Consider the following 12,739-nt stretch of genomic DNA (forward strand, 5'->3'; position numbering starts at 1 on the left):
AACTCTAGAAAATACATCCATAGGGATCTTTGTGACAGGGCTTATCAAGGAAAGAATTTTAAATGAGGAATGCACATACAGGAGGCTGCCACCAAGTTTGGCTCTAGCCCTTCACTCCTCTTGACGTGGCGCATGTGAGGACATCATGTTGGGACTCCTCAACTTTTTTTCAGAAGCTGGCACCTCTGAGCCCCTTGGTCATACTTTTTGTATGTGGTCTGGGTATCATTTATCTCAATACAGACAAGTAATGCATTTGCAGTATCCCATCCCAGAAAGCATGAGAAAGGGCACTGTTTCCTCCTAGGCTGTAAGCACTGAATTTTGATTTGCACTAACTGACACGCAGAAGAACTACCACAACTTTGAAAAAGATAATATTTTCAAGTGAAGCATAGCTGGTACCTTTTAGTATGGGATAAACTATATATAAAGGAAAGAGAACACAGTAGCTTAAAGGAATCAATAAAGGTGACCACAAACACAAAGCTCATTTGCAGCTGAAACTTCAGAGCCACAGAAAAGGGATTATAAATGTGAAAGAGGACTGAAAAATAAAGTTAGGTGAAGATTTACTGATAAAGTTAGTGCTCTCAAGCAATGCTCTCATGAAGCAAAGTAAAACAGTTGCATCACAATCAATAACTTGTGACTCAAAAGAAATACAGTAAATGGTTTTGTTTTGTTTTTTTAAAAAAGGGGTTTATTGACAACATCCATAATGTTTTGAGCTAAAGCATTCTTTTTAGTCTGGACATTATTTAGTTCAAAGAATATCATAACTGCATAGCTCCTATGGAAAAGATTCTCTTTAAATTGCACATCTTGCCAATTTGTTGCTCTTTTTCTCCCTTGACTACCATTTCTTCTTCTTCACCCTTATCATTAGCCTCATTTACTCTTACTGTCATATTAGGAATGGTAAGAACCAAAGTGATATTGTTTACAGAATCCATAATGCCACTGACAGTTTAAGTGTTTTGCCACTGGAAAAATCAAACACGTTACCGATTAAGTAGTTAGTACTAAAAGCAAAATAGGATTATGGGCAACAGCTTTCAGAGAACTGTGGGCACCGAGCAGTATCACAATTACTTGAGCAGGTTCACAATGAGGGAAATGGAATGTGCTTTTCCACCACACATGAAAACCAGCTCAGAACTAGGCAAGCCAGTGGCGTAGCGTGGGTTGTCAGCACCCGGGGCAAGGCAAGTAATTTGCACTCCCTAACCCGTGGATTTGCGCCCCCTAACCCGTGGATTTGCGCACCCTAACCCTAACCCCCAGATGTTGCGCCCGGTGCGGTCGGCCCCCCTGCACCCCCCACGCTACGCCACTGAGGCAAGCAGCTTCATCTTACCTTTAGCAGCCATTTCCTTGATAAGGCTGCAAATAAATTTTGTACCATCCGGACTTTTAAAAGTGTCCCCCAGTGGCGGAATGGATCAGTGTGCTGTAACCTGAAGGCAGGTGGTTCAAGCCCACCCAGGGACAGCTGTAGGTGGGATTATTGCATGGCATGGTGTTGGACCAGATGATCCTCAGCATCCCTTCCAATTCTACAATTCTATGAAAACTGCATCAGCTACTTCTTTAGGTTCACTAATTTCTCCTAGACTCATATATGTTTCCCATTTTGTAGCAATGTATTTTCTACTCTCAATTCTTGACAAGCCAAAATAAAATAACAGAACAACTTAAACAGGTCTTGCCTCTTACTCTGTTCTACCGGTTTCAGATGCTTCTATTTTTTATATTTCCAGATGCAGCGTTCCAATCATTGTTCTTCCACTGCAAGCTGCAAATGGAATTGATTGTCCACACTTGGAAGCTCTAGTGCTATTTTTGGTGTGAAAATCTCATTATGTTCCATCCATGGACACAATATAGCTACCTCTCATTGGTTTGCAATCCCATCCCCAAAGCATTTTAAAATGGATACTTCAAGGGAGGTTTAGACCACATTCTGGTCCACTGAGTGGCATTACTCTCACAGTCTATGTCATTATTTTTTTTATTAAATCTAGGGGGTTTGTGGGATTTTGGAGTAGTATTTTGTACATTGCGGATACCATCCCTTTGCCATGTCCCTTTGTTGTTAGGAGGAGGTTTTCAAAGGTTGTCAGGGGCCTAGTTGCTGCTGATTTTACTACTGGATTGTTTAAGAGGGCATGTAATCAGTGGTGTGTTAGCCAGGGTATTTGTGTGTGTCCTAGTTCATCTTGTATTTCTTGTGTTGATAAGGGTTTGCTATTTTTGTAGAAGTCTGTTAGGCAGTATAAGCCTTTGGTTTGCCAGGTTTTTATCTGGAGATTTTGTGCTGCGTGATGGAATAATGGGTGGTGTGCCAGGGGAATTAGTGGGAATGAGGTTGGTGACAGTTTACCTACTTCTGCATTCCATGCTTTAAGCATGGTCTGTGTGAACCTGTTTAGTGTTGTGGGAATTTTCCTTTGTTTGGGAGGAATGGGTATGCTGTGGTGTGGGTACTTTCAATTGTGTCCCTCTCCAGGTGTACCCATTGTTTTGTCTCATCTTCTAGGATATACAGGATTATGTTGCGTACTTGGTTGGTGATGTAATATGCTTCTATGTTGGGGGTTCCCCATCCTCCCTCTGAGGAGCAGAGGACAACAATCACACAAGAAATATGCAAAATAATTAATCAAGTATTAGAAGTCACCCCAGAACTGGCCCTACCAAACATCTTCCAAGATAATAATGCCCACTCACATCATAAAGAGCTCATAACCCACCTACTCTCAGCAGACAGAAACATCATAGCCAGACACTGGAGATACCTGTCAGGAGTAAGCATGGACCAATAGTATCAAATAGTATGGGAAACAGTCTTATTAGAAAAACTAACCAATAAACTGAAACTGGCACAGGGACAAATAGAAGACGACGCCTTCACCCTGGTATGGCACCCCTTTTTCACATACACAGCCCAACAAGACAACGACAAGAATCCGCCAACAGCATACGAATCAATCTGGCTAACCTGATTCAAAAACACCCACCCACCCCACTCACACATGAAAACAAAGTTCACCACAGCCAATCACAAACAAACAACCACACCCTAGGCTAACCCCAACCTCTCTCACCACCATAGGAATACAAGCAAACAGTAAAGAGAACCCACACAAGCTGACACAAAACCCCACACATACACTAAGTAGAACAGAAGCATTGCCACCCCACCCCACCCCCACTCACCATGCCCTCCACTACCTCTTTCCCCCTTTTCTTCCTAATGTAACACTAATGTCTCAACAAATGAAACTGATCTGTAGAAAATGTAACTTGAAAAAAGAGATATTGCAAATACTTTTGTAAACCAAGAAATCTTTAATAAAAATATGTTTTTGTTGTTGTTTTTAAAAAGTGGGTGCTTCTCAGTGTGATTTTAGCATTCTGTTTTGTGTGTGCTCCTGTGTGTTTAACAGTTTCAAAAACAGTGAAATTGCAAAAAAAACACCATAGTTGTGTTTTGTTTTTAAAAGAATTCCAGCAGCAAAGGGCTATAGTACTGCAAACGTTACATAATTATGGTCAGAACCTACACACCTGTACTTGGAAATAAGAGCTGCTGTCTTCAATGCAATCTATTAATTAAATAGCTAATTGAGTGTGGGTTGAAGAAACTTCATTCCAGGAAGCAATTAATTAAGGCTGAGAGCCAGTAGATCATGCAAAAAGGCTTGTGGCGCAGCTCTGAAAGTGGAAGTATATAGCAAGAAACAGAGAAAGGAGATTCCACACACCCCTCCCAATAACTTCTACCTTCTCCAGGAACAATTCCCACCACTGTGTCACAATGGCACATTTTCCCTTCTACCCCAGCTGCAATTATTTTCTTTCCCTCTTTAATGCAACTGTGTAAAGGACAAAAGCAGAAGCAGAAGTGGGGAAACACTGATTAAATAGCAGTACACTGCTTACACTGTCACCTGGATTCCATGTAAAAAGAAGCAAAGATATTACAAAAGCTAGAAGCACCATTCTACCACCACTGTATCTTAATTGATACTGCTTTCCAACCCTACCCTACCTTTTGGAATTCCCACCTGTTCACATGTTGGACAGATGCCATCTCTGTTTTCTTTTCAGCACTTACTGAAGATCTTCTTCCCCTTTCAAAAAACCTTTTGAAGTAGAAATAATCTGCACTGGAATTGTGTTTAGATGTCTTAGATTTTGCCTCCCTTTGCTGCTTTGGGAGGAAGGGTGGGGAAATAAATAAATAAATAAATAAATTTCCAGCAGTTGTACTACCCAGTAAAAAAATCACATTACTTTATACACCTCATGATGAGAACTGGTTCTTTAGTTCTGTAAGGAAGACAACAAGCACACAAGACTGCAGCAACTTCAAATATTTTATGAATAATGATTTCATGATCATCACTGCATAATTTCAAAGCTTATCTGAAGTCTGCTGGATTCCAGGGTAAAATGCATTTGGTAAATTGATTCTCTGCATGACTGCTCTACTCAGATTTCCCCACAATTTTCTGTTAATTTCCTAAACAGAGTATATAATAATCTTTAGAACTACATTTTACAATGTTCTCCATGTACCTGACCTTTGTCATTTTAAAAACCTCCATCATTTCTTAAATGGTAATAATACACTCCAAGGATCAAGTTTTTAAAATGATATTAGTGTCATTTGTCATTCTATATTGCCATCTTTTTTTTTAACTGCTGAGTGCTAATAAGTGCTTGCTGCTGAAGAGGTTTACATTTAACATCTGTCACTGGCATCCAAAAGTAGCACCTACAGGGAACTGTCATATTGTTATTCTGTTCTCTAAACTACTGAATCTGTCTCACATCATTTACATACAGATAGTTGTAAGCATTCATTATTTCATTCCACTGACTGCTTTGCTATTTCCATGTATAATATCTTTTAATGGGCCTTAAGAAAGACAGTATTATTTGGATTTATGGTAGCTTAACATAAAAAACAGACAGCTAACATTTCCTGCTCACTTTAAGTCTTTTTTAAAAAAAACTCTCAGAAGTTACTCATGATTCATAGCGTTTTGAAATAAATAAATAAACATGAGAGTGGTGTGTTATTGTTTTTTTTAAAAAATAGATTTTTGAGGCATTGTTTTAGAATCTCATGAAAAACTGCACTGTTTCTGTATGTTGGCAAGTTATAATTAATCACTTTTATTTAGACAAATAAATGTGTTAGTTCACCAATTTTAGTATAATCATGTTACACCTACTGTAGGTTTTCTAAGTTATCACATGAAACATTACTGCATTTGTCATGCACAAATGAATCATAAAAAAGCCAATATCCACGGTCCAGTAAAAAACCCAAACTACACTTCACTGTATAAATTTCAGTTACATACTGGTCAGAGATTATTCCTAGTTTCAGAAAGCATTGAAACCGCAGCATATTAAAACACAAGTACATCAACACTAGCAGTTGAGGGCATGGCATTAATAAAGCTTAAGCTTCCTTTGCTCTCTTATACATGGGAGTCCTGGAGCATCATGATGTGTGTAGACAGTCCCATCTAGGCTACAACTTTGCATTATATTCAAGTTATTTAGTAGAGTTAGAGCCTTCCTACTCTGAGCACATGCATTGAAGCAAATATTCTAGGACAGGGGTCACCAGCCTTTTTGGACAAGTGGATACATTTCTAAATTTGAGACAGTGCTGTGGGCACCAGTCCCAAAATGATTGCCTCAGGGGTGGGGACATTGCTTAACACAACATGGCTGCCCTGGGAGTGGATGACATAACACAGAATTTATGTGACTGCAGTGATTGTTGTCCTCCCCCTCTCCCAGCAGCTTCACGCTTGCTTTGAGAAGTCATCTATATCTTGCTGGTCCTGAATGTAGAGATACAGGGCTAGCTGTACAAATCGGCTTCCTTAAAAATGCTCATAAATAAAGCTATTTATAAACAGAAAAACATTTTTAAAGCTCCCCACTATACGAATCCACTGTAAGAAAAATGTTTCCCGGTCAAGAGGCACATGGGCCCAGAGAGTCTGATGCAACTCAGAACAAAAAGTTGCGCCCTGTGTTTCAAGCACTAAATTCAACATAAACACTCAAAGAAAAATATGAGCTTCCTATATAGATACCACATTACCATATGAAACAGGGTGTACCTCATTATCATAGGTGCATTATTCCACAAATCCATTACTCCGTACATCCATGTGACATGAAGTCCAAACTGATAGTATACATGTGTACTTATGAAAAACTGGCATATGTAGTCACCCCATGTGATTCAGTGTAGTACCACATAAGGAGTACACACAATTTCCTGAACATTAGATATCTCTGTGTGAAGGTTTGTGTGCAGCATTTTCAGCTCATTCGCTGAAAATGCATTTTCTCTTGTTTATGGTTTTTAAGAAGTATATGTATGCAGCCTGAGCATTGTAATCGTAACCCACTAGATCCCCTGGAGGAGTGGGGGTTAGGAAGGAGTGGAGATGCCTTTCTGTTGGCATAAAAGCACTTCCTCTCTGGAATCTCTGATTTGACCACAGAGGTAGACCTATGGCTAGCCCTTCTTTCACTGGCAGCACACAGGATTAGGCCCTGAAAATGGCAGGGCAGGATGAGACAGAAGTAGAGCTACTGGATATAGATATAAATAGAAGTTTTATTTATTGCAAAAATCCTTTCTGATTAAATGCTTTATTTTCCCTGAGCACAAAGAATGAAGTCTGGGGTGGTGGGTGAACTTAAAAGAAGGAATACAAAGAAAAGAGACAAACAAAGAAGAATGATGCAAATACCACAATCATTACAGGCTTGTTTTTACCAATAATCATTCTAAGACCAACATTATTCCCTCAGAGAAACCTATTAAAAAATTCAAAATCCTGGATTCCATGACTGCTACTGAGCACCAAACTGCTGTTATTGTTACACATAACCTATTGTTATACCTAGTGGTCTATAGGAAGTACAGAATGGCCACAAAGGGAATTGGCAACATTGGTTTCCCCTCGAGCATCGTAACTAGTCTAAATATAGCAGTATCTTCAAAAATGTTAGTATTTATTATGCTATATACATGGAGCAAACTGCAACTTTCTGTTGAACAAAGCTACTTACAATGAAAGAGTAGGAACAAAAAGCAAAACGTAAGCAGAACCAGAAATTAAAAGTATTCTCCTCTTTTTTTATTCATCATGCGTAATAGCTATATCTACACCAAACAGCCAAGATATAGGTAAGAATTATAACTATGCAGTACTGGAAGTTTTATGAGGGGTTAACTGTATCATTACATGGATTTCATTGACAAGGTAATGTTGATAACACAAGCATACCACCAATATCATAATGTTTTTATTCAAAAAAGCACTGTATAAGATACAGTGTACCGTAGATAGAATAGGTGCAAAGGTGAAACCCCAAAGTGTGCACCTTCCCTATGAGAAAATGTCTTATTTGTAAAGGAGTGAGTGGAACTGCAACACACACACACACACACACACACACACACACAGACACAGACACACACACACACAGAGTTCAAGATTATGTGCTAAGTTTTAAAATATTTTCTTTGTTTTATCTTACTACAACCCTGCAAAATAGGACACTGTAATTCCTTTTGGAACTGATACTGATGAAGTTTTCTTACACAGAAATACAAACACTTTATACATGTCATGTATATTCAATATTCAAGCTCACATTGGCTAGAAGAGTAAATTCCCAAACTGTGCTGCACACACTAGTATTCTATAAGAGAACTGCTAACGTTTGGTGAGAAATTAAACTACGGTATTTTTCGCCCTATAGGATGCACTTTCCCCCCTCCAGCCACCATCCCGCTGTTCCCCGACCTGGTTTGGATTCCCCGACCTGGTTTTTGGGGGGAAATAAAGGAAAATTTCCCCCCTTTATTCCCCCCCCCAAAAAACACTAGGTGCGTCCTATGGGCCGGTGCGTCCTATGGGACGAAAAATACGGTAAGTCATACATTCACAAAGAAAGATACTGATCCCACATCTACATGGCTGATATAGGTACCGAAGAAATGCTCCGTAGTTCAAGCCTAGAACACTGGTCTCAAAATATGACATCTTGGCAATGATGGAAAGTTGGGCAAATGCATTGCATCAAGAGCCATTCATGTAGAACTTATTTCTGTAAAAAAAACCCAAGTGCGTAATATTTTATGTCACATTCACACAAAAAAGTAGCTGGATAGGGCTAGTATCTGAAACAAAAAAAAAGTGGAGACTCCTCTGGGAAAAAAAAATATTTACAGTATTTTTTGCAATACTGTATATGATTTTTGCTAATAATGGCAACATGGAGGACATTTTGGACAAAGGAACAAAGCTGTATTTATGTTGATTTATAATGGCAGTGCATCAATTCATGTTAAAATCTGACATGTCTTGGGCTGACTTTAATGAAAACAAAAGCCAGACACCAAGGGAAACAAATTCAAATAAAGATACAGAATAACATTTAGAGTATGGATGTAGCTAAGAATTCCACTACACTAGCTTTTACTTCTGCATTGCTAGCACAGAGATGGGAAACCTTTTTCAGCCCAAGAGCCCAATTCAGTCTTTGTTAACGTTCATGGTGCAAATAAAGGTGGGTTGAACCCATGCAAGAAGTGGGTAGGCCACCATCCCCTGCACAAACACTTGCAACACTCGGGAAAGGAGGATTAACCTGTTACATCCTAGCTGCAATCTCCACAAATGTCACACACAAGCAGAAATATATCTTGGATAGTAGGTTATATTCAAACCTAATTGCCATGCAGGCATTGATTTTCAGCAAGGGGTCAGTCACGTAGCTCAGGAGAGTTAGCCCCCTCCCCCCAATGCTCCTCTCACACAGCTAGGCTTAATGAAGTTTTGTTTGGCAGCAATGAAAGTTTTATAAAAACAAGCTTAATTGCCGCACAGGGCAATTGGCAGTGCTGCCCAGGCAGGGGGCGCCCCACGCTTGTTCTAAAAGTGTAGCTGTGACAGTGACGTGCAGAAAAGGGCTTTATGATATACACTGTTCCTAGGCTTAACAGGCACTCAGAAGAATGTGCTGTGAAACTACACAGCATAAAAATGTATATATATGGGAGCCTCTAAAACTGAGGTCTTGCATTTCAATTTTAATGCAACACTGAAGCTCATTTTTATTTATATTTGTCAGTTTGTCATAAATACTAATGATAAACAATTTCAGCTGTTGTTCATTGCCTAGCAGTCTAACATAATACATCATTGTTTAAATTAGCAACACTGCCTTTAATGATGCTTTCAATTATGGTTCTCTCCAAGTTTGCCTGTGTGCACAAATTAATTGTAGACTAGATACCAAATAAAACACCATGATGGAAACTATATTTCATTATTTCATCTTTATTACCAAAGGCTTTCTCGCACTCACAACAATACATTATTACTTACTTCACCAATTGCGATAGGCTACTATTTGTAACTTGACAGGATGCCACTGTGGTAGCACTGCTTGACTATTTTATGCCACTAGGAAGTCTGCAATGGCCTTCACTAACTCACAAAATTAAATCTTCATTGTACCCATGCAGCTGAGAGAGTAGAATATGAAATAAAATATATGGAGACACTTTATTTTATTACAAAAATAATATTTAAATTGATCCAGTTTCATCTTTTTGCATATATTTCCTTTAGGGCATCTGAGGATCTTGTAACCTTTTAGGAGGCTTGCATCCAAACAAGTCTCTATTCTGCTACATAAGCTCATCTCCATAAATTCATCTCATCAAGTCCCCAAGGATATTTTTAAAAATGTGTATCAAAGGATTGCTGCCAATAGCCCAACAATCCTGACACTCCAGCAGTAAAACTAGAGTAAAATTTACTCTGCACCTTTGCCATAATATATCCACCTATGTCCAACTGAGCAAAGTTGTAATAGCTCTTGGCAGAGTGCACATTTATCTTGGCTGAAAAGCTGTCAGTAGCAACACAGGGGGTGTCAATTGGCATGAAGTATGTGATGCAAGCACATTTGCCAATTACATGCATTAGGCCTCATAATGACTGATGTCACTAGTGCAGTATAGCAATAAATTACCTTAAGGACACTAATTATTATTATTCCCTTCAGCTGAATTTATTCTTTGCAAAATTGCGAATTAAACCTATACAAAGTTTCATTTCCTACACCACAAAGCCCAGATACAGGTAATGGAGCAACAGCTGAATGAAGAGTCAGGATACTATGATTTTCTAGGGTAGCCGTAACCAACATGATGCCCTCCATATGTTGGTAGGCTACAACTCCCGTCATCTCTTATCATTGCCAATGCTCTTTGGGGCTCATGCAAGTTGAAGTCCAATAAGCAGAAACAACAACACACTCTGCTGGTGCACTGATTTTGTACTTCCATTGCCTCAACTGTGTTGGATCAACAAGAGAAACAGATATGTGTTAGCTCCCTGTTGGATTTCTTCTTGTAGATGTTGACAACTCTAAAATTAGGGTACCATCATAGCACCCTGAGATACCCACTGCCAAGTCTCCCAGCTACTCCCAATATTTAACAAAATACGCTTTCCCCCTTTTCATTTATGGGGAAGGGTTTGCTTTTTTATCTATTGTATTAATTTTGTGATACGTGTAGGTGCTTTGCCTGCTTTGGGGGAATTGTGAGAATCAGTTTTTCATTTGTGAAATCAGCATTTTGTTGTACCCACAGCAATTTGAGATTTCAAATGTGTCCATGGCCACAACGAGATTAAAATATTTGCTTCTGGTTAATTGACACTTCAATTTATATGTTGCTCTATTGACTGAACCGATAGAAAGGTGTATCCCTAAAAATTATGCTCAATAAATTGGTGTACAATAAAAAGTGCAATAAGAAGACTTTTAAGTTCTCCTCCTTATTGTAACCTTTCTCTAGCAGGGGCGATTCTTCTGCTTCAGGCATTTTTATTCTTTCAGTAATACTCAATTGACACCACTCGGGCCAGCTGCCCAAACATTCACCAGTCTGTTTGTATTGACATAACCTCATTGAACTCTACTGCATAAAGTGGGATCTAAACCAAGAGCTGCACTGCAGAAAAGAACAAGAAACAAAAATATCTCATGTTCTATTCCTGTGAGATGAATAACATCACTCAAGGTAGTTATATTACCGAGGTTTACTTAATTTAAAAATTACCAGCCTAGAGAATTTTGGCAGGGAGACAGATGTTTTGAATTACTAGCTTTAGGACTTTTAGAGGGTAGTTCATCCTAGAAATTTGCCTTCCATTAGTGGAGAGACATTACAATATTCTGACAAAGCAGTAACTATTTTAACAAGGGGAAAGTGTAGGGCTCTAAACGCCTTGCTAGTTAAAAGCCTTTAATCACTTCACTGGTGCCAGCTGCCACAAGTGAAGTTGGCTCTCTGCCTCCCCCAAAATACACCCCGGTATTGAAATTGAACCTGCATCTTTTTTCACTATCCTTCTACTTTCTCCTCTAATCACAATCATGCTATCTATTTTTCTCCATTATGTCTCATTTGACCTCTTTCAAATTTCTTTTACATTTAGTATTTTTAAAACATTGTCAAGGTCTCATATCTCACTTAGAGATATAAGCTCAGTTTAAAAGATGATCTCACACAGTGCATAGTTCAACTATGGAAGTTAAGACTCCCAATGGCTACTAGCCATGATAGATGTGCTATCCATAGTCAGAGACAGAATGCTTCTGAGTATCAGTTGCTGGAAGCCATAGAAGGGAAGAGTGCTCTTCTGCCAAGGTCCTGCTTGTGGGCTTCCCACAGACATCTGAATAGCCATTCTAAGAACCAGATGCTGGACTAAATGGCCTGATGCAACAGGCTATTCTTATGTTCTTAAAACATAGAACTGCAAAGTTGGAAGGGACCCTGAGAGTGATCTCGTTCAACCCCCTGCAACTCAGGATTTTCAACTGAAGTATACATTACAGGTAGCCATCCAACTTCTGCTTTAAAAAAATCCAACAAAGGAGTGAGTCCTCAGTGTTTCGAGAAAATATATTTCATTGACAATCTGTCAATCCTAAACAACATTTGATCATAAAATGCAGTTTTAATTTATTTTAGTACAGTAAACCTTCAACTTACACAGGGGTTATGTTCTGGAGATAGCACCTAAGCCAAAATTGCATATGGTAATACCTCCTCAAACGTCTGCCTTGTCTAGCGGAACGGGTTACTTCCGGGTTTGCCGCTCACGCATGTGCAGAAGTGCTAAATCATGCACCGTGCATGTGCAGAAGCGCAAACCGCTCCGTGTGCATGCGCAGACACGGAGCTTTGCCCTGCATCCTTTTCAGCTAGTGGCTGGGGCTGCAGAATGGATCCTGGTTGCAAAACAGAGTATGACTGTATATTCAAAACACACTGGGTGCATTGGCGAGTGGTATGGCCAAAGTCTTTTTTTCCTTTGATGCACTGTATATGTAGGAAAATACACTTCTCATTCAGCTAAACCCAATTATCTTGTCTCTGCATGCAGGTTTAGCACCTAAGGGTGCTATGAGTGAATGAATTGCATTTTGTTTTTTCACACACACAAAAAAAATCAATAAACTAGTGCAAGGAACCTCTGGCTATGAGGGAGACAAATATTCTCCTTTGGAGAATATTATTGGTCAATGGAAACAAAGAGCAAAAACTGGGGCGGGGGGATTGATTTACTGTAACTTCTTCAGTTGGGGGGGGGGG

At 39.2% G+C, this 12,739-nt stretch overlaps 1 protein-coding gene across 19 annotated transcripts in view; it reads right to left on the reverse strand.

Moving 5' to 3' along the window:
• TENM3 (teneurin transmembrane protein 3) overlaps positions 1-12,739 on the reverse strand; it is a 1,299,256-nt gene that overhangs the window by 1,244,049 nt on the left and 42,468 nt on the right. The window lies entirely within an intron of this gene.

This window comes from Podarcis erhardii (assembly GCF_964252035.2).
Source record: "Podarcis erhardii genome assembly, chromosome: 9".
NCBI classification, from domain to species: Eukaryota; Metazoa; Chordata; class Lepidosauria; order Squamata; family Lacertidae; genus Podarcis; species Podarcis erhardii.